The sequence below is a fragment of the Eublepharis macularius genome, chromosome 10, assembly GCF_028583425.1.
Source record: "Eublepharis macularius isolate TG4126 chromosome 10, MPM_Emac_v1.0, whole genome shotgun sequence".
NCBI classification, from domain to species: domain Eukaryota; kingdom Metazoa; phylum Chordata; class Lepidosauria; order Squamata; family Eublepharidae; genus Eublepharis; species Eublepharis macularius.
Window position 1 is genome coordinate 5,903,792 of NC_072799.1, and position 22,848 is coordinate 5,926,639.

The 22,848-nt window shown below is 47.9% G+C and overlaps 1 protein-coding gene across 2 annotated transcripts in view; it reads left to right on the forward strand.

The window, feature by feature from the left end:
* The first annotated feature begins 4,928 nt into the window (after positions 1–4,928).
* The window catches only part of LZTS3 (leucine zipper tumor suppressor family member 3), a 49,782-nt gene continuing 31,862 nt past the window's right edge, over positions 4,929–22,848 (forward strand). Inside the window, exon 1 of one of the 2 annotated variants that reach the window (XM_054990717.1) lies at positions 4,929–5,008. The gene's annotated coding sequence lies outside the window, so the exon portion shown is untranslated. The remainder of the gene's footprint in view (positions 5,009–22,848) is intronic. The other variant, XM_054990716.1, reaches the window with a different exon arrangement.

Here is a 22,848-nt window from a genome sequence, read left to right on the forward strand (position 1 = left end):
TGTTTGTCAGCTATCTGTTGTGCTGGGAGGAAATACTTTGCCTGGCACTAGTACCTGGAGAAATACAATTGTGAATGCTTACTAAGAAACAAATCTAACTTGCCATTCGACATTTAATAAACCGTTTTAACCAAAACTCTCTTTCTTATGTGTAGTACGTGCATTGAATCACAAAGGGTACTGAGACAAAGCAGCCTCCAAAACTGATGAAGGAATAATAAGCCACTGGATATTGTGCATTTCTGCATCACACCCCCGCTTAGAGGGAGGTATTCCTGGACTGTTCCCCATTTTTCTCCTTTCTCAGAGTCTCTCTACACAAGACACCTCAGGGCGTGTTCGTCAAGTGTAGGGAGACACAATGTTAGCCAGGAAGCATAGTTTAAAAAAACAGAGCCAGCGGAGATCACCCCTCAGAGAGTCTGTTAATTTCATCTTCTCCTCCCTGAAGGCTCGGTCAATTTCACCTCTCCAGTCTAAAACTGTGCGGGATGGCAACCAGAGGGCAGCCAGGAATGGAAATGGGCTGGAGCTGCCTTCCAGAGCCGGGCTTGGACCTGGAGAGGTTATCATGAGCTGAAGTTTCCCTTCTGGCATTTCCCAGCCCCTTGACCCAGCTCCAGTGTATAGCAAAGCCTTTGCCCTGCCGCCGGCTCTGTCTTTTTAAACTATCTTTCCTGGCTAACATTGTGACGTGTCAGATGTCTCATGCAGAGAGACTCTCACTTTATTGTGTTAGATTGCAGAGGGAAACATCCTGAGAAAATAACAAGATGCCGCTTTGCCAGGCTTGTCACCCCCACTGGATTCCTAACCAAGCTGGAATTGCATCTTGAAAACATGCCTCATGATTCTAAGCAAAGGGGAGAACATCATATAATTTTAATAGCTGTCAGTGTCCTCTGAGGGTACCTGCTTTCTACCTTTCTGAATGGCACACAGATCAGAGAAGCAACCGTCTCCCCATCCTGTCTACCCTTGGGAATGTATGTTTGTTCGTTTACATCATTTATAGTCCACCTTTCTCACCAAGACTCAAGGCGGATTACATAGTATGAGTCAGTGCACAGACAAGAAGATTTTCTCCAGTTTTTAGAAGCATCTTTCATAACGATTAATGCACAGTGGGCATGGAGCATTGCGGCCATGCGCTCACGGGAGTGCAGCTACAATCAGGACGCAACTGCGTGCTGTGTCGCTACATGAAGATACACAAACGTGTGCAGGAAAAATCCTTCAAGAAATCTTCTCTCGCCCATGTGTGTACTCACTCACACATCCTCATGTTACATCTTTTAAATCCAATTCGTTCTTTGAGCTGGGCACATTTATTCATTGATTGGTGCAATTAATCAATAATGCAAGGTAACAGATGTGCAAAAGATCACCAATGAATCGGAGCTAGCTGTAGGGCTTCCTCTGTGGCCATTGTAAGGATATGTCCTTAGTTGTGTGAGTTCTTCTCTTGTGTTAGGAATTGCCTTGCCAGATCAGGGCTCATTTCGAGGGGGGACGCGCAGGAACGCAGTTCTGGCAGTTCCCCAAAGAGGTCACATGCCAGGTGGCCCCGCCCACCTGACTCTCGGCCATTTTGGGCCCGTTTCAGCCTGGATTGGGCCTCTGACAGGTGGTGGATCACCTCATCAGCGGCCCGATCCTGACCATTTTGGGCCCCTTTTCAGCCATTTTCAGCCCCCTTTTGCCATTTTGGGCCCAATTTCGGCCCTGAATGGCCAGGGTTGGGTCCAAAACAGCCGGAATAGGTGATGTCAGGGGGTGTGGCATATGCAAATCAGTTATACTAATGACACACTTCCGGTGATGGCAAGAGGCGTGACATATGCTAATGAGTTATGCTAATGAGTTCCTCCAGCTCTTTTTCTACGAAATGACCCCTGCTTCCAGGGCTCCCCGGACTAGCATTCTGCTTGCAACTGAAGCCAGCTGGGTGCTATTGGAAGCTTACAACTGGGCCGTGGAAGTGATGGCTGTCACTTCTTTGTCCCCAGCAACTCGTAATCGGAGCTATACTGCCTCTGAATGTGGAAGTTCCATTTAGTGGTTAGGGCTAATAATTGAGGGTAGCGAGATCCTCCATGAAATGAACCTTCTCCTATGCAGAAAATGTACAGCTTGACCTAGGATGTTCCCGTGGGAAGCAGCTTTATAAGGAATTCGATCAGTGTTCTGCATCATGTTTATCCCAGCCTGCCTTCATGTGTGGACTGTGGGTTCAGGAACTCCTCCTCCCTCTTCTTCCTGACCTTCCCTGCACTTCGCCCTCTTTGGTGCTTTTAACCATGCCTGTAGCATAAGCTTTCGAGAACCACAGTTCTCTTCGTCAGATGCACTGTGAGCTGTGGCTCTCGAAAGCTTATGCTACAGTACAGTTGGTTAGTCTTAAAGGTGCTACTGGACTCTTTGCTGTTTTGCCACTACAGACTAAGAGCCAAGCGACAAGTGACGCCTGACACAGGTTGGACACTTGTCAGCTTCCCTCAAGTTTTGTTGGGAAATGTAGGCATCCTGGTCTTGCAGCTGTAATGGAGAACCAAGCTGTAAAACCAGGACGCCTACATTTCCCATCAAAACTTGAGGGAAGCTGACAAGTGTCCAACCTGTGTCAGGCGTCACTTGTAGCTTGGCTCTAATATGGCTAACTCCTCTGGATCTTTAACCATGCCGTGCAGGACAAAACGGCAAAAGAGCTTTGATGGTTGCGTCACTTGCGTATCTGTTCAACAACCAATTCCCTGTTGTAACAAGTGCAAATCTCCATGCAAAAAATCAGTCTGTGACCCATCCAAAGGGGACTGGTTTCAGAACGAAGGTGTATAACCTAATGCCAAAGAGGGAATGGGTGAGAGCTGGTAGTTAATATGGGGCTTGGGTGGAATACAAAGGCCTCTTTAGAAGTGGAATGCCTTTGCAGAAAGTAGCCAAAGTTGTTGGAGGTGTGTGTGTGCTTAGGAGCAGGGCTTTTTTTCAGGGGGAACGCGGGGGAACGGAGTTCCGGAACCTCTTGAAAATGGTCACATGGCTGGTGGCCCGGCCCCTGATCTCCAGACAGAGCGGAGTTGAGATTGCCGAGCGGCGCGAAGGGCAATCTCAACTCCCTTCTGTCTGGAGATCAGGGGGCGGGGCCACCAGCCATGTGACCATTTTCTCGGAGGGCAACCTACTGAGTTCCACCACCTCTTTTCCCAGAAAAAAAGCCCTGCTTAGGAGACTTCCTTTTAATCGTTTTTCTTAGGCAAGAGCTCGCTGGTTAAAACTAGTGTCAGGTGAACTTCTAACGTTCCCATTGGGAAAGGCCCAGCAATTACAAGCCGTGCTGAAAAGTTCTTGCCAAGGAATTCACTCTTAACTGAGGGCCAAGCTACACATGACGAATGACACTTGAACGGCAAGTGGATTGAGTGGAAGGCAAGTGAACAGGGAGAAATACACTTGCTGTTCAAGTGTCATTCGTCATGTGTAGCTTGGCCCTGAGTGAATTCTGAGCTTCCGACGGTGCAATCCTAGACAGAGTTACTCCAGTCTAAGCCCATGGTCTTAAACTGGAGCTGTTCTGTTTAGGATTGCTCTGGAAATCTCCTAACTGGGTGAAAAAAAGGGGAGGAGACATTCTCTGTATTTCTTCCCTTTTCCTCTTCCGGGCCCTGACCTGGATAGCCCAGGCAAGCCCGATATTGTCAGATCTTGGAAGCTAAGCAGGGTCATCCGTGGTTAATAACTGGATGGGAGACCTCCAACAAAGACCAGGGTTGCTTTACAGAGACAGGCGATGGCAAATCACTTCTTGCCTTGAAAATGCCACCAGGGGTCACCGTAAGTCAGCTATGACTTGAGGGCACTGAAGAGAGAGGAAAGCTGGGAAGGAGAGCTGATGCCATCCTTCCCCATATGGGGTAAAAACCCACCACGGTGTGATGTGAAACACTGGGGAAGGTCCAGGCACTGGGCACGTAGGGAGTACCTTTGGGACTTTAATAGTGCCATAGCCGTGTTTAGGGTGCCAGGGAGACATTTCTCTCCTCCCCTCGCTGGTTGTCCTGTGCTATATGATGGCACTGTTTTAAATCCTGTAATACAGCTTGAGCCTCAGCGAGAAAGGCAGACTATAAATAAAATATGTAAATCACTAATGCAGCCCAACGGGAAAGCTTGTTCTCTGGGACTGCAGCAAAGCTCCAAAGAAGCGGGAGTGGAGCGTGACTCGGTGACACTCCTTTAAGCTCCATCCCTGCCAGCCAGGCTTAAAAGATGTGCAGGGGGGGAAGGGGCCTTGCCCCCTCCCTCAGGATACAGAGGATTGGCCCTAGGGTTGCTAGCTCTAGGTTGGGAAATTCCTGGAGATTTGGGGGGGTGGAACCTGGAGAGGGCAAGGTTTGGGAAGGGAAGAGACCTCTGTGGGGTATAATGCCGTGGAATCCACCCTCCAAAGCAGCCACTGCCTTCAGGGGAACGGACTCTGTGGCCTGGAGATCAGTTGCAATTCTGGGAGATCTTCAGCTGTCACCTGGAGGTTGGGAAGCCAGCCTGCCTGCTCCAAGTTTCTGCTGTGGAAGAGACTGGAGGGCTACAGATTTCTCGTTCTCTTTAGCCCTAAGAGCACCCATCTCAAAGAGGGAGGGTCAGGGGTAATGAAGACACACTTAACAGGAGGGGGATTCTTGCATGGCATCTTGCCCAGGATTCCCGAAATGTGGATCTGTCCCTATCCATCCTGTTCCAACAAACAACTGGGTAAAGCGACTGTCTACCTAAGAAAGAGTTAATGGAACTTGTACTGCCTGGAAGCAAAGCTCTTCCTGGTATCGGCCAATCAGACAGAACAAAGGTTCAGCTCGGCGCTTGCACTAAGGCAACAGGTGAGGAATTGTTTACTGCAGGCAGGATCGTGATTATTTCTCAAGAATTCTCTGCGGGCAAGGAAGCGCGGAGCGCCAAGCGCGGGCCGAGATCCTTGGCGATCATGTGAGGGAGGGTCTCCTAGTGCCAAGAGGTAAATGCCCCAAATATCTGAGTTTTATGCGTTTGTGTGGTTGTGCTGAAAAGTTTCCTGAGCCTTGCTAGGTAATGTGAAACTCCTTTTAACTGAGTGGGACCTTCCCAGGGTGGATAAAGCCAGCGAGGGAGCAGCCAGCCCGGGGAATAAAGATGCCAAAGTTAAGGCAGCCGAGATCTTGCAAGTTCCGAAAGGAGACTTTGGACTGGTGGGCTTCTGCAGGGGAAAGGTGCATTTTCGATTTGTGTTGGGCTGCACAACTCAGTGTTGATGTAACTTGGCTGGAAGTTTTTCTGTCGACTTTGGCTATTGTCGTAGCTTTTCGGCAGGGATCGTTGTGAGGCGTCGCTGCGTAGGCTTCTTTCTGCAGCCCGTCAGAATGTACTGGCACCCCGAGGAGTTGCACAGGTCCCTGCCCCCCGGGAGATTACAATCTAAGGCGTCCAATAAAGAAATGGAAGAAGGAAAGGGAAGGAGAGTTTTGGGAGCTGGACTGGGGAGCAGGGCTGGTTAAAGTACCTGCTTGGGGTGGCACAAGAGGGACACCGTGACTGGTATCATATTCTGAGCCAATGCCACCTCGCAGCCTGGCACTGCTGCAGGCATATGGCTGAGACCCGGTTGGTGGTTGCATGGGTTCAGGAAGTGGCGTTGCCATCTTTGGGCTGGGAAATTCCTGGAGATTTGGAAGAGTGGAACATAGGGAGGGTTTGGGGAGGGGATGGACCTCAGCTGGGTTTAATTCCATAGAATCCATCCTCCAAGGCAGCCATTTTCTTCAGGGGAACTGATCTCTGTGGCCCGGAGATCAGCTGTAATTTCGGGAGATCTCCAGCCACCATCTGGAGGCTGGTAACCCTACCAGGAAGTGATGGGAGTACCTTGCTTAGGGCAACAAAATACCTTGAACATTTTCTGCTGGGAACTTCACGTGCTGGAACACTCGGTCCAGCCTAGAAGCTTGGAGTTATTACCTGGAGTTCTAACTCACCCTGAACCGATAGTTGTAAAATTCATTTTTTATAAGACTGGTTCAGTCCTGTGGCCAATTACTCTCAGGCGGGGCCAGCCCGCCCACTGAGGCCAGCCCAGCAGCTGCCTCAGGCACTAAGGCCCTGTGCTGCTGCGCCTGGCCGGGAGCACGTGCTGGCGGCGGCAGCGCGGGGCCACTGAGCGGGCAGCCTCCCAGCCCTCCCGCCCAGTTGCTCTGTGCGGCCACTGCTGCCACCAGCACACAGCTGCGGGCCAGGCACAGCAGGTGGCCGGGGTGGTGTGCGAAGCATCTGAGCCGGAGGGCTGGGAGGATGCACACCGCCGCACACCACCTTGGCCCCTTGACGCGCCTGGCCCACACCTGCTCCACCCAGCTAGGAGTGCGTGCTGGTGGTGGCAGCATGTGGCAGCTGAGTGGGCAGCCTCCCGATCAGTTGCTCTGCGGGCCAGGCGTAGCCAGCGGCCAGGGCGGCCGGCTGCGCCTGGCCCACAGAGCAACTGAACGGGAGGGCTGGAAGGCCCCCCTGCGTGCACACGCAGCCCTGCTTGATGACGTCACACACAGTGACGTCATCACACAGTCTGGCACGCGCCGCACAAAGCTGCCCCAGGTGCCAGCGACGCTGCAGCCGGCCCTGCTCCCAGGATTTAGCTCTTTGTAAACAACATACATGGGATTGGGCAAAACATTTGTTGAGCACCAAATTGAGTTTCTTTGCAAAGCGTTACTGCTTAGAAGGCCTGCTAGGAGTTCCGAAGGCCCAGCTTATTTAAATTATTGTGATAGTCTCTCTCTGGGGTTGCGTTTGAGAAATGTTCAGAAATTTCCTCCGGTCCAGAGAATGTGGCAGCTGGATTGATGATAACTAGAATTTGCTGAGGAACCAATTCTCAAAGAGCATGGCTTCCCACCTTCTGGGTTTGACTCCTGGCAACAGTATGGGCCAAGCTACACGTGACGAATGATGCTACGTGATCAAGTGGAGTGCAAGTGGAGCACAAGTGAACAGGGAGGAATATACGGGAGTCTGTTCACTTGCCGTTCAAGTGTCATTCGTCACTTGTCGCTTGGCTCTATGTGGCCCAGGGGGACAAGGCTACTCCCATACGTACCTCCACATGCTCTGATATCATCCCGAGAGACGACCCTTATTCTGCTCCACTGTTCTCAAGTGAGGTGGATGGCCACCACTAGCAGGGCCTATATGGACTTTTGGTCTCCAAGGAAACGCTTCCCCAAGGTAGAGGCAGTATTCTTTATACGCAAACATCTCCGACGTACTTATTTAAAGTCAATTAGTTTATTAATTATTGTTATCCAGTAAAGATATATAATACGTTCTCTGTGTAGCCTGCCTTTCTATTTTTTCCTTTTTATTTAGTACATTTTTACCTTGTCTCCAAATAGCTCAGGAAAGTGTGCGCAAAGTTCTCCCCTCCATTTTATCCTCCCAACAACCGTGCATGGTTTGTGAAGCTGAGACCGTGGCCAGTCGAAGGTCAACGAGCAAGCTTCCTGGAGGAGTAGAGAATTTGAACTCACGTCTTCCACATCCCAGTCCCACAGTCCAATCGTTACATTGCAGTGGAATATTCAGGAAGATGGAAGTGTGCATTTTTCATATTCCTTGCATAGGGTCAAGGACCCAATTAAATTCAGTAAATTGGAGTTTTCCATTTCAATATTAGGTATTGATTAGGGATGGGCACGAACTGGAAAAATGGTGGTTCATTGCGGTTCGTGGTTTGTCGCATTTCATGAACCACGAACTGGCATGAAATTGACCAGTTCACGAATGGTTCATGAATACGTCACTTCCGGGACAGCAGAAGGTCTGCAGAAAGCCCATCCCCCCCATTGTCTAGGAGACTGATTGATTGGCGCCAGGCTGTCTCCAGTAACAAACTGAAAAATGAACCAAACAAACCAGCCTAAAAATGGTCATTGTTCGTCGCAGTTTGTCAGAAATGCCCTCCAATGAACTGCCGATTTGCGAACTGAAAAACGGCCCGGTTCATGACGAACTTTGCTTCGTGTTTCAGTTCGTTCCCAGTATTGATCTATTTCATTTTTTATCACATATTTCCTCTGAAGGGCTTGGGGTGGTGCACTTTCATAATATAATATAATATAATATAATATAATATAATATAATATAATATAATATAATATAATATAATATAATATAATATAATATAATATAATATAATATAATATAATATAATATAATATTATTGTATTGTATTGTATTGTATTGTATTGTATTGTATTGTATTGTATTGTATTGTATTGTATTGTATTGTATTGATAGTCTGCATTACTGGCTGGGACAATGGAAATTACAGAATATAAAACTGCTGTGAGACAGCGTGAGACAACCAGTGAACAATGCAATAGGAGTAGGAGTACAGAATTAGAGAACAACGCAAAGAACAACAAACTATTTAAGGCGAGGTATATTCTTTATTCTAACAACAGCCCTGTGAGGTAGGTTAGGCTGTGGGAGGGTATTGGCTCAAGTCTACCTTGTGAGTTTCTCTGAGGGGCAGTTTGCAGGAAAAATACAAAAGAGATGAACCTAATCTTCTCACACTTACGATTTCATAATGAGATTCAAGGCCATCCCTCGAAAGCTTCTTACAATGTGTTTGTTAGTCTTTAAGGGGCCACAATGCTCTTCTTTGGGAGGGTGGGGGTCCTACTTTGAAGAACCTTCTAGAATCTGGCTTGGCCTCCGCCAGCTCCTACACTCCTCTTTGGAGGAAGGAGGAAGCAATGAGTAACTAGCATTTTTCTTTCGCCAGCCACTTTTGGTGAGGCTGCAGGTGGAAGTCCCAGCACTGCCCTGGAAATTCTTCGTACAAACTTAATAACAAATTTGTAACCCTTCTGCAGTGCAGAAGAACTTGGAGGTGCCGGAGGGGAATGGGGCGTCCTTAAAGAGGACATTTGCAAACTGAATGGCTTTCTGCTGCAGACATTGAAACATGGACTGGATGAGGAATGAGCAAGATTTGAGTCCAGTATCACCTCAAAGCAGGGCTTTTTTTCTGGGAAAAGAGGTGATGGAACTCAGGACCGCACAATGACGTCACTTTGGGTCAGCTGGAACAAGGGGGGAGTTTTTAAAGTTTAAATTGCCCTTGGCGAAATGGTCACATGGCAGTGGCCCCGCCCCCTGAGTGGCGCGGACGGCAATCTAAACTCCCCTCTGTCTGGAGATCAGGGGGCGGGGCCACCGGTCATGTGACCATTTTTAAGAGGTGCTGGAAGTCCGTTCCACCGCGTTCCTGCTGAAAAAAAGCCCTGCCTTAAAGACTAACAACATTTTCTAGGGTATAAGCTTTTGAGAGTCAGATACAAGTAGAATGAAGAATGCTTTATCTGTCCTCTCAAACTAGTGGTGCCATGGGAAAGCACTTCCACAGGTCACATTTTGGTAGAACAGAAGGGTGTGCCTTTCTCAACCAAATCCCTGCATGCTCTCCTCCTGATGTGTGCTTGGTAGTGGTGGAGAGTGCCATCAAGTCATGGCTGACTTATGCTGACCCCTGGAGGGGTTTTCATGGCAAGAGATTGACAGAGGTGATTTCCCATTGCCTGCCTCTGCAACCCTGGTCTTCCTTGGAGGTCTCCCATCCAATTACTAACCAAGGCTGACCCTGCTTAGCTTCCCAGATCTGATGAGATCAGGCTCGCAAGCTGGCTTGGAAGTCCTCCAGCAGGCAATGAACAGGGAGGAACGTTGGAAAAGGTTCTTGGGTAGTGACCTTTCTTGTTCTCGTTTTCCATGCTTATTCTGTTGGGTGGACTGAAACCCAAATTGGCCACCTGAAGACTGCTACTTTGGGCCAGAAGTATCTATTGTGTAGAGTTCCACAGATGACTTTTAAGTTAATATAGTGCGCCTACCAAGGGTTGCCATTTAAAGGGGGAAAGCAGAGGGAGAGATAGAGCGTTCATAACCTCTTCTCCTTGGACTTTTGAGCGTTTCCCCTACAAAGCTGTCTTTAATCTGCTGAGCACTTTAAAAAGCCCCCCCCATGGTTTCCTTTCCAATTCCAGCTCCACCAGCGGCATAGTAGAATACTAAAAAGCATCTGCGGGGCCAGATGTGGACAGGAAACTGCAGAAATTCATACCTTCCTGTCCATGCTTTCTCTAAATCCGGAACGCTCTTTTAGAAAACATCATACCAAAACTGGGTTTCCTGCAGAAGAGGAAATCTGGAAGTTTGGCAGTAGGTTACCAACTCTTGGTTGGGAAACTTTTGGAGATCTAGGGAGAGAGCTTGGGGTGGGTGGATTTGGGAGAGGGAAGACAGCAGGGAGAAGATGCCAGAGTCCATCTTCCGAAGTAGCCATTTTCTCCAGGGGAGCTGATCTCTGTGGTCTGGAGATAAAGTGGATCCCGGGAGATCTCCAGGCCCTACCTGGAGGTTGACAACTTGAACTGGGTTGCATATTAAGATTGCATATGGAAGCTTGCAGGACTCTAGCAACATACTTGGAGAACAACTATTTGCAAATATACTCGATTTCGGCACATCACAATGCAAGAAATTTACACAGTTCGACTTGGCTTACGAGTAACTAGTTTTCCATTTTCTAGGAAAACATCCCCGTTTTTCAGCTTGCAACCTCAGTGAGGGATAGTTCAATTTTTTTTGCACGAATGGTTAGATAGAAAGGCCTTTGTTCAGCACTAAGAGAGATTCCTTATCTAGAGACAGAAAGGGGGGAAAGTTAAACAGCAGCCAGAAGAAGAGAACTTGGTCCATTTCTAACTATGTTTATATACATCCCCTGTAAGCCATTTGTAGAGAAAATGGTGAAAAGGAGAGTAATTTTTTTTAAAAATCCCAATGGACCATAAATCTAACATGTGAGACAGATATTTTCTGTTTCTTGCTGGCCTTCTGGTAAGCAACATTTTCATTTTTTTCTTACCCCACTGCCCCTTCTATTCAGCTTGAGGTGCCAAATGTGGGTCTTCCACTTCTGCGTTTCACAACAAACCTGCAAGGTAGGTTGAGAAACTGGCCCAAGGTCACCTAGTGAACTTCAGAGCTGCCTAGGGATTTGAACCCGAGACTTCTAGATCCTAGTTAGATGCACTAACCACTATGAAATGCTGTCTCTAAGCAGGGTTATAAATGGCTGGCTTTACAGGGGACTGCACCAGAAAGTCGAAAACTTCTAAAATGCAGAGTAAGATGTGAATATAGAACGAAGGAATATACATTAAATCCTGACTCCAGCAATTAGTACTCAGCAAAAAGACTCCTGGACCTAACCCCATACAATCTGACTTGGCAGCACTTCTTATGCCTTCTGGTTATCTAGTCCTGGGTCGTGACCTGAAGAGCTGAAAAATCTCGCTGGAGTCAGAACACCTCTTCTGGTGCTGCAAGGTCAGGCGAGTGCGTGCCGGGAAAACGTTTGATGCCTGCATTCTTTTTCCAAGGCCTCTGGCAGAATTCTTCAGTACTCCCCCCCTTCCCTTTTTTGCAAGCCAGGACAACTGGGGAGTGAGAAGTTGTTTGCTGACTCACATAGTAACAAAGATCCAGGTTTGGGACCGAGCTGTGAACCAGATGGTCTCCAGTTCAAATCCCATGTCTGTCGTGGCCTTGATACGATGGCCTTAGGCAAGCCATTACCTTGTCGCGGCTCTAGGTTATAATTAATGTAAAGATGTTAGGTGCTGGTGGGGGCTTGGGTAAGCACCTGGAGCACATGTCCTAGCAGAGAGGGAGCCTAGCAGCTCAGAACATAAAAGCTGCCCTGTTGGATGAGGCCAGTGATCTAGTCTGGTTCCGTTTTTTGGATTTTGCATGCTGTGCGAGGCACCTGACGAAGAGAGCTGTGGCTCTCGAAAGCTTATGCTACAGTAAAGTTGGTTAGTCTTAAAAGTGCTACTGGACTCTTTGCCATTTTGCTACTACAGGCTAACACGGCTAACTCCTCTGGATCCATGCTGTGTGAGTAACCCAACCAAGAGGGAGCCACAAATTGCTGCCTGACTTGTAGATCCAGGACTGCATAGCAGAAAGGCAAGACTTAGGGCCAAACTACAAGTGACGAATGACACAGGTTGGACACTTGTCAGCTTCCCTCAAGTTTTGATGGGAAATGTAGGCAGCTTGGAATGCTGGACAAGTGACAGTTGAAAAGTCCATTGGACAGCAGTTGGAAAGCCAAGCTGCAAGACCAGGATGCCTACATTTCCCATCAAAACTTGAGGGAAGCTGACAAGTGTCCAACCTGTGTCATTTGTCACTTGTAGCTTGGCCCAGAGTCTACCCAATAGGAGTGCAGGCAATGGCAAAGCACCTGTGTTAGCCTTTTGCCATGAAAACCTCACTAGGGGTCGCCATAAATCAGCTGTGACTTGGGGGCACTCTCCACCACCAGTAGGAGTGTTTAAGGGTTCCCAAGGTGGCACCCATGAGTGCCATGGCACCAGCTGATACCTTTCCTAGACCAACCAAATATTTTTAGAAAATGGGCAGGGCCAGGGGGGGCTTTTACCCAGCAGGGGGTTTGATTGGCATTGGAGATCTGATAGGCTGTGCAGAAAAAAAAATATTTCAGCAGCAGCTACCACCACAGTACAAGGATCTTCATTGCTGTATGTGCTCAAGAAAATGTTTTTAAACATGTTCATTTTAAAAGGCACCCTGTAAAACAGAGCTTCTGCCTGAAATACTGGAGATGCCATTGGAGTTATCATAATCTCATTTCCTGACATTTTGTGGCTGGCTCTGCCTCCTGTGTAGGGTTGACAACTAGTGGGAGAGAGGGGTGTTTGGACACAGTGTGATGTCACTTCCAGGAAAATCCAGAGGAAAACTCTATGATAAAACTATGGAAGTGAGATCAGTCCTCTTAGGGATTGCCAAAAACTGTGGTTTTACCATAGAGATTTTGGTGATTCCTAGAGTGGTGAGAAGTCACTTCTGACAGCACTCTGTTGCTGATTTTTTTAAAAAATTCTTTCTCCCTCCACCAAGTGGACTAAACCACTTCAGGCTGCACAGGGAGGAATCACTTGTTGGACTATTCCTGCTCAGCTTCCACCACGAAAGCTCCCTGCATATAGAAAACTAGCACAAGCCTGGTATACTTCTCCTGGACAGGCTAGTTTTCTCCCTGCAGAGTTTTCATGCCATTGGTGGTAAGCTTCATGTTTGAAATGCTAGCATCCAGGACCTTTATTTATTTGATCTTGCTGCATGCTTATACTGTATATGCAGGGGCTACTGCACCAAGTAAGGGGGCTCTAAGATGAGGGTTGCAGACTCTGGGTTAGGAAATTCCTGGAGATTTGGGGGTGGATCCTGGGGAGGGCAGGGTTCAGGGTAGAGAGGGGCCTCATCAGGGCATAATGCCGTAGAGTCCACCTTCTAAAGCAGCGATTTCCACATGGGGAACTATCCACGTTGTCTGGAAATCAGTTGTAATTCCGGGAGATTTCCAGGCCATATTCCGGGAGATTTCCAGGCCATTCAACCTGTCAGTCCTAACAGGTTGAAAATGCTGATTTGTTTTTAAAAACATCAGCGTGCATGCTTTCTCTCTCTCTTTAAATTCCCTTCCCATGGTTTTTGTGCTTGTTTTAAAGCGCACCTGTGTGCTAACCATTTTGCGTGGTGTTTATTACATAATGGCTCTGGGGGACGCGGGCTGTTTTGTAAACCGTTCAAGCTTCATTTATTGCGGAGGCACCTGTGAATATTTGCATTTGGTTCCGATTAACTGGGGACAATCCCTTCTTTTTGATGGAAGTTCCCAGAAAAGCATTGCCTGGGTGTCTCCTTTTGAGGAAAAGCTGAATACAGTTGTGAGCACAGCATAACAGAGTTTGCTGAGAATCTGGTAGACCCGGGTTCAAATCCCTGCTCCACCAGGGAAGGGCACTGGATGACCTTGGGCCAGTCTACAGTTCTATGTCTGTTGTTTTAAGTACAATCTTATCATGTAATTTTTGCATCGTTCAACATGTCCTATTTATACATTTTGCTTCAGTTCTGATTATCTTTCTGGAGGATTTCAGATTCCTACAATCTAAACCTTATTACATTGTCTATTGGATGCCCCCTCTGTTAATTAATAATAACAACATTTGATTTATAAGAATCACCCTGTGAGGTGGGTGGAGCTGAGAGAGCTCTGAGAGAACTGTGACTGACCCAAGGTCACCCAGCTGGCTACAAGTGGAGGAGTGGGGAATCAAACTGCCTCTCCAGATTAGAGTCCTGCCGCTCTTAAGTGACTGACCCAAGGTCACCCAACTGGCTTCAAGTGGAAGAGTGGGAATCAAACCTGGCTCTCCATATTAGAGTCCTGCTGCTCTTAACCACTGCACCAAACTGGCTGTCAGTTTGCATTGACTTACTCTGTGTAATCCAGTTTGAGTCCCAGTGAGAAAGGTTGACTATAAAAAAAAACCCTACCTCATAGGGTTGTTGTGCGAATAAAATGGAGGAGGGGAGACCAGTGTTGTAAACTGCTTTGTGTGCCCGTTGGAGAGAAAAGCAGGCTATAGGTAGCTAACTAATATAAACAAATTAATAATATCACAGTGCAATCCAAAGATGAATCGTACCCTTCGAAAACCCATTGGTTTCAGCTGACCTAGATCCATGCAAATTGGCTTAGGATTGCTATGTTAGAAGCTTGAACTGATATTTCCATTGGCAAATTCTGCCCTCTTTCTTTGGTGTTCAGTGAGCATTGCTGGAACGACTTGAGCCGTTATTGTCCCCCTTGTTTGTTTGTGTGTTTTGCATTTTGTCGTCCAGCTGCTCATGCCGAGCGGCGTCAGTCTTTTCATCGTTGGTCTTCTTTTGTTTCACGATTACTAATGTAAATGGATGATCCGGCCCCCATAATAGGGATGTTGTCTTCCAGAACAGAAAACCCTACAATTACTCCATTATTGGGAGGGAAGCGAGAAGAAGAAGCCGGAATGTTGCAGATTCCTTCGTTTCCCTGTAGAAGTCAGAATGGCTTGAGGGCCGCTCGTCCTACCTCTTGCCTTTCTGATTTAGGCGGCAATCCTAAAGACATTTCCCTGGGAGTAAGCACTATTGAATGCCCTGGCCTGGATAGCCCAGGTGAGCCCGATCTCGTCAGATCTCAGAAGCTAACCAGGGCTGGTCTTGGTTAGTAATTGGATGGGAGACCTCCAAGGAAGACCTCCGTTATTGAATGCCCTGACCTGGATAGCCCAGGTGAGCCTGATATCCATTATTGAATGCCCTGCCTTGGATAGCCCAGGTGAGCCTGATCTCATCAGATCTCAGAAGCTAAGCAGGGTTGACCTTGGTTAGTAATTGGATGGGAGACCTCCAAGGAAGACCAGGGTTGGAAAGGCAGGAAATGGCAAGCCACCTCCGTTCATCTCTTGTCATGAAAACCCCACCAGGTGTCACCACAAGTCAGCTATGACTTGAGGGCACTCTCCACCACCAAGCACTATTGAATAGCATGGGACTTGCATCTGAGTAGACCTGTTTAGGATTGCTTCGATACGGTTCCACACCCAGAATTTGGAGTTCATTGGGAGTGTTTCTATTCCAGGGCTATCCCTTTTTCCTTGGAGTCAAAATTTCACTCATGAATAGAAAGTACAGACAGGACCCTACTTCTGTCTTTCAGAAATTCTGAATAGAGTGGTCCCTTCCAACGTTATTCAGTAGGGATGTGGGAATGTTTCCCGTTTCATTTTTTTTTTTACATTCGTGTTTACTTTTCTCGATCTTTTTGGTTTTCTGCTTTCGGCAGTTTTTTTAAAAAATCTGTTTGCTTTGCGACCGTGTGATGCCGGGCTTCTTCACAATGCCTCGTTGGTGTGTCTAATGTGGATTTGTTGACACACAAATAATGTTGGAAAACATATAGATTGCAGGGGGGATCGATCCCGGGAAAGAAAATAGCATGAAAATATAGATTTACAGTCACACAAGACACACAAGTGAGAAGTGAAATTGAAATGGATATTTTCAGGGCTTTTTTCCTGGGAAAAGAGGTGGTGGAACTCAGGACCGCACAATGACATCGCTTTGGGTCAGCTGGAACAAGGGAGGAGTTTTTAAAAGTTTGAATCGCCCTAGGTGAAAATGGTCATATGTCCGGTGGCCCCGCCCCCTGATCTCCAGACAGAGGGGAGTTTCTAAACTCCCCTCTGTCTGGAGATCAGGGGGCGGGGCCACCGGCCATGTGACCATTTTCAAGAGGTGCCGGAACTCCATTCCACTGTGTTCCAGCTGAAAAAAAACCCTGGATATTTTCAAGATGAAGCAGCAGGGATGAAAAATTCAAAATCAACTGTAGCACGCTCCAGAATTATTGGTGGGACTCGAAAAGCTTCAGAGACTAACAGCATCCCTCCGTGAATACAGTGTATTGTCTCTCAAAAACTCTTTTGTATGTATATAAGATTGTGAGGCCTGGCACATGGTTATACCTTGGTAAGGGACAGGGTTTTTCGACTAGGCTACTGGGTACTGTCCGCTGATGTAGATACATTCCTACTGGGTAGTTCGACATGCTAAAGATGCTATGTTGACTACTTACACTTTAATTCAGAAAGGTTTCATCTACGTGTTTGGCTTTAAGCTAGTCGTCAGATTTGTGGCTACTGTATCCTCTTGTATCTGTTTTCACTGAATGCCCTAACTGCTGAGCATATTGTATTTCTGCTCTGTGAATCTCCTGGCTGATTACATTGTATTCACTTGCCATATGTAATCTGCCTTAGATCTGAGTGAGAATGGTGAACTATAAACAAACAATCACATAATAATACCATTCAATTTATATACTACCCTTCAGGACAACTTAACACCCACTCAGAGAGGTTTACAAAGTGTGTTATTATTGTCCTCATGACAATCACCCTTTGAGGTGGGTGGGGCTGAGAGAGCTCTGAAAGAGCTATCGCTGGCCCAAGATCACCCAAGCTTCAAGCAGAGGAGTGGAGAATCAAACCTGGCTCTCCAGATTAGAGTCCTGCTGCTCTTAAGTGACTGACCCAAGGTCACCCAGCTGGCTTCAAGCGGAGGAGTGGGGAATCAAACCTGGCTCTCCAGATTAGAGTCCTGCCGTTCTTACTGATCCAAGGTCACCCAGCTGGCTTCAAGCAGAGGAGTGGGGAATCAAACCCGGCTCTCCAGATTAGAGTCCTGCCGCTCTTAAGTGACTGCCCCAAGGGCACCCAGCTGGCTTCAAGTGGAAGAGGGGGAATCAAACCTGGCTCTCCAGATTAAAGTCCTGCCGATCTTAACCGCTGAACCATACTGGCTCTTAATGATAATGATAAACTGACGGGCTGGCTTTCGCCATGTAAACTAGTCGGTCCAGCAGCAGAGCTTTCTCAGTGGTGGCCCACTGACAATGAAAAGCTCTCCCCAGACACATTTACTTGGTACCAATAGGTTTGTCTTTGCAGTGCCAGGTGAAAACTGTTTATTCTGCCAAACTTAACAGTATTTAACCTGTCCTGCCAAATGATTTTTTCCCCCATTGCTACATTGTTAGTGCTGTTGATTTTGTTGTTGTTGCCGCTGGTTTTTCCTCTGATTTTTAGATGCACCGTTCACCTCTCCCTGTGAATATCATTTGCATTTTACTGCAAACCTCCTTAGTTTATGCTGTAAGTTTCTTAGAAATAGATAGAGGACAGCCAAGGGAGCCGGCCACCCTGGAAATCTCTTTGTAGTGAACTTACATTTTTATCTTGCCCTTCCAAGGTGTTCAGGATGGCATACAAAAGGCTTCATCCTCCCCATTTTAGCCTCCAAGCAACCCTGTGACGTGGGTTAGGCTGAGAGAGGACAGCTGGCCCAAAGTCACCCGGCAAGCTTCATGGTAGAGTAGGAATTGATGCCCTGGTCTTCGTGCCCAAAGTCTAGCCACCACCACAATGGCTTTCAGAAGACAAGGCTGCCTTGTTCCGGTGGTTCACTGAGCTGCATATTGTCTACTCTGACCCCAGTGGCTTGTTTGCAGTTCTGCTACTCAAGATCTTTTCATTCAAGGCGCAAGAGAGCAGCCATTGCATATCTCCAGTGCATGAGAAGAGAAGTTCCTGCAATTTCGACATGTTTCCAACGTCTCCATTTGCAAGTGAAGAAATATTTTGCTGATCTGGGCCAGTTCTGGGATTTACCCACCATCGCTCCCCACGAGTCTCTCCCCAATCTCATCCCATGCCCCCCACCTCCCTGTGCATCGTTCTTCTTGCTAGCCCTTCCATTGCCTGGTGCACTGGCAGTAGAATTGCCAGTGCCAAGTTGGGAAATTCCTGGAGATTTGGGGGGGTGGAGCCTGGAGAGGGTGGAGTTTGAGGAGAGGAGGGGCCTCAGAATGGTATAATGCCAATAGAGTCCACCCTCCAAAGCAGCCATTTTCTCCCAGGGAACTGATCTCTGTCGTTTGGAGATGAATTGTAATTCTGGGAGATCTCCAGCCACCACCTGGAGACTAAGATATGGAGTGGAAAACCCACAAGTCTCATGTGCCGATGGTTAAAGCGACAGCTTACAAATCCATATCGGTAAATATGCAAACACAGTTCTCAAAGTACTATCTCAATCCATTCTAGGTATGTTGAACAAGATGCTTCCAAAGTAAAGATGCAGAATTCAGCAGGTATTCAACCCAAAGCATCTTCGCTTTGGGTTGGCACACGGGACTTGCTGCTTTCTGAAATATTTTGCGTGATGTGGATATTTTCTGAATTGTTACGATTGTATTTATTGAATATTTATGGTACTCGTGTTTATTATACAGAATAGCACTTTTTCACTTTGCAATTTACATCTATTTATGAATGTTTATATTTATTCAGTATTGTATGTTGTATTTTCCCTCTGACTTGTGGTTTCCCACTCTATATCTTGGCTTCTGATTCGGGGAGGCTCCCTCTGTTTTGTACCACCTGGAGGCTGGCAACCAAAACTGGCGTGGGGGGGGGGCGGGTTGTCTGTGCCAGTCGGCCTGACCAGAAGCCCTGGGTTCTGGCACGTCACAACTGCCCACCTTAAGGTATGCTAATGCCAGCCTTGATGGTTGTTACCACTTTGACACAAGAATTGCTCTGATTGAGGCTTGTCCCCGTGTGTCGGGATTGCCCGGGTAACGTTTCCCACAGCTTCTTGCTCAGCCGGCATTAATGATTAACCTGCCAGGTCCAAAATGAGTTCCCTTCATGTTCTTATCTGGATGGAATTTTATTTCCAAATAGTTTGCTGGTTTGGCAAAGCGCAAGCTGGTTCACATGGTCCTCCTTGGAAGCTTTCCCACTGCAGGTACGTGGAATCTGACTTGAAGAGCGAAAGGCAGATCACCGTATACAAAAAAAGAGCAAAGAATTATAATGTGCCCCCTCCCAAAAAATGCCCACAACCCTTTGGCATCAGATTACAGTTCTGAGAGCCAGTTTGGTGTAGTGGTTAAGAGCGAGGGACTCTAATCTGGAGAGCCAGGTTTGATTCCCCACTGGTCCACTTGAAAGCCAGCTGGGTGACCTTGGGTCAGTCACTTAAGAATGGCAGGACTCTAGTCTGGACAGCCGGGTTTGATTCCCCACTCCTCTGCTTTAAGCCAGCTGCGTGACCTTGGGCTAGTCACGGCTCTCAGCCCCACCCACCTCACAGGGTGTTTTGTTGTAGGGATAATAATGGCATACTTTGTAAACCGCTCTGGGTGGGTGTTAAGTTGTCCTGAAGGGTGGTATATAAATCGAATGTTATTATTATTATTATTACATTGGTGAGGACAGAAGCAAGAAACATTGCTTTGCTGCCCGCAGTGGCTGGAATTGTGAGCCTTGTTTCCATTTGGGCAATGCTCTTTTCTATTGCGAAGGCAATTCTTCATTTCTAAGTGCGTTCGTCCAGTGCTAGGCCTTCTGCTCAAGCAAGACCAATGACTTTCAAAGGGCTTGAAAGTTGCCTAGCACAAGAGGAAGGGGCTGCTTAGCAGAGGACAGCCTCCACGGCACAGGGAGAGGGTGCAAGCGGAAATAAGGCTTCGAATCCAAGCCAAAGAATTTTTAAAAAGGTATTTGGAGACGCTCACAGTGCCAGTTCCACAGCTTATAGCCAGCCATACAGATCCGTATCTGACGGAGTGGAGCTTTGACTCTCGAATTCTTATTCCCTGGAAATCTTGTTGGTGCTACTGGACCCGAATCTTGCTCTTCTACTGCAGACCAACACAGCTACCCACCTGAAACCATGCAGATGCAAAGATTTTAGAACATTATTTATTTTATTTTATTTTATTTTATCGTATTTATATTCCGCCCTCCCCGCAAGCAGGCTCAGGGCAGATAACAGCATTAAAACATTTAAAACATTTCATAGAAAACATTTAAAAGCATTGTACAAAAATATTTTTTTTAAAAATAGCAGCACTTATATTTTTGGAAGGGGGTTACCCCCTCTCCTGCTGTTACAGTAGACAGATTGCCTCCCCCACCCCCCCACCCCCCAAAAAACCAGAATGCCATCTACCTTATCTTTATCCAGGGCTTTTTTTCAGCTGAAACGCTGAACGGAGTTCCGGAACCTCTTGAAAATGGTCACATGGCCAGTGGCCCCGCCCCCTGATCTCCAGACAGAGGGGAGTTGAGATTGCCCTCCGTGACCATTTTCACCGAGGTGATTTAAACTTTTAAAAACTCCCCCTTGTTCCATCTGACCCAAAGTGACGTCATTGGCCCTGGGAGTACACGTGCACTTTGCGCGTGCACATGTGGTACCAGGGGCACCACCTCCCACCAAGAGTTGCCTCCTGTGCTGGCAACCCACTGAGTTCCACCACCTCTTTTCCCAGAAAAAAAGCCCTGTCTTTATCCCTTTGCACATGTGCTCTCGGCCCCAATGTGATAATGTCACTTCGACCACTTCCCTGGTGCTCCGCAGGCCAGGTGGTCGAACGGGCCAGTTGGCCACTCCTCCAGCATGCAGATGTCCAGTTTTTTAATTCTGTTTCCCCCGGACAGTCTGACAAAAAACTGGACTGCCTGGGAGAAAACCAGACACCTGGCAACTCTACCTGCTGTGACCCACTGAGCCCCCCCCCCCAAATTTCTCTTCCTGGGGGTCAGCAGACCCTTAGGAACAGCACAGGGCATAAAGCAGGATCTGCCATGGGAGGGGGAATTGAGCAGAAATCATTGCCCCTTCTACCCAAAACTTACATCCTTAAGTAGGGTTGCCAGCTTCCAGGTAGTGGCTGGAGATCCAGGCCACAGAGATCAGTTCACCCGGAGAAAATGGCTACTTTGGGGGGTGGACTGTACGGAATTATGCCATGCCAAGGTCCTTTCCCCTCCCCAAACTGCACTTTCTCCAGGTTTCAACCCCCAGAGCTCCAGGAATTTCCCAACTCGGAGGTGGCAACCCTATCCTTAAGCCTCCAGAATGTGTGCTGGGACACAGGCCCTAGTTTTATAGGATTAGAGTCCAGTGGCACCTTAGAGACCAACAAGATTTTCAGGATAGGAGCTTTCAAGAGTCAGAGCTCCCTTCTTCAGATGTCTCCTTTAGGTGTCTGAAGAAGGGAGCTTTGACTCTCGAAAGCTCCTACCCTGAAAATCGTGTTGGTCTCTAAGGTGCCAGTGGACTCTAATCCTGCTGTTCTACTGCAGACCAGCATGGCTACCCATCTAAAAATAGGTCCTGGTTTTGAAGAATCTGAGAGCTAAGCTACAAGTGACAAATGACACTTGCCTGGCAAGTGAACAGACTCACGTGTATTCCTCCCTGTTCACTTGCCATTCACTTGCACTCGAGAGCAAGTGAACGGCAAGTGAACAGGGAGGAATACACGTAAGGGCCAAGCTACACATGACGAATTACACTTGAACGGCAAGTGGATTGAGTGGAGGGCAAGTGAACAGGGAGAAATACACTTGCTGTTCAAGTGTCATTCGGCACTTGTAGCTTGGCTCTCAGTAAGAGACTGTCCAGTGGGAAAGAGGGAACCAGTGGCCAATGTTTGCTTCAGACTGCTATGAGCCTGTTAGGCAGAGGGGGAGGGGAGGGGAGGGGAGAGGAGCCACTATCTTGACCCATGGTCGTTTGTATGGCAGGAGAGGCAGGAAAGAAGTTCAGACCAAATCCTTCCACGGAGATTTCCTAGGGAGCCCTGAAGAGAGGGCAGTAGGGTTCCCAGGTGCCTGCCAGTGGCGGGCACCGGGAGTTTGCCCATTGACCGCCAATCCACCAGCGATTAGTAGGAAGTGCAAAGCCCCTTGGAGGTTGCCCGCTACCAGCAGGCATCCCAGGAACTCATGCGGCACGACAGTATCACTTCCTGAAGTGATATGACATCATCACACCGGTCACAGGCGTGCTCCCGCACTTTGCTGGATCCAATTTTGGCCCCAAACAGGCCCTCACAAAGCGCGCGAGCATACCTGTAGCTGGTGTGATAACGTCACTTCCCATAAGTGAAATCATGACACGTGGATCATGGACAAGGCACACGGTAAGTGCCAGGATCTCCCCTTCCTTGCCAGGAAGGTAAGGGGACGTGGCAACCCTAGAGCACAGGCTGTGATCACAGCTGCCATACAGTGACAGGTCCTTTGTTGTTGCTCAGTACCGTCAAACCCAAAATGGTGGCTTGGGTTTGCCTCTGATTTCTTGGTGGCGGCGGCAGGGCTCATTTTGAGGGGGAACACGCCAGAATGCAGTTCCGGCAGTTCCCCCAAGAGGTCACGTCAGGTGGCCCCGCCCACCTGACTCTCGGCCATTTTGGGCCCGTTTCAGCCTGGATTGGGGCCGAAACGGCCTAGGATCGGGCCTCTGACGGGTGGCGGA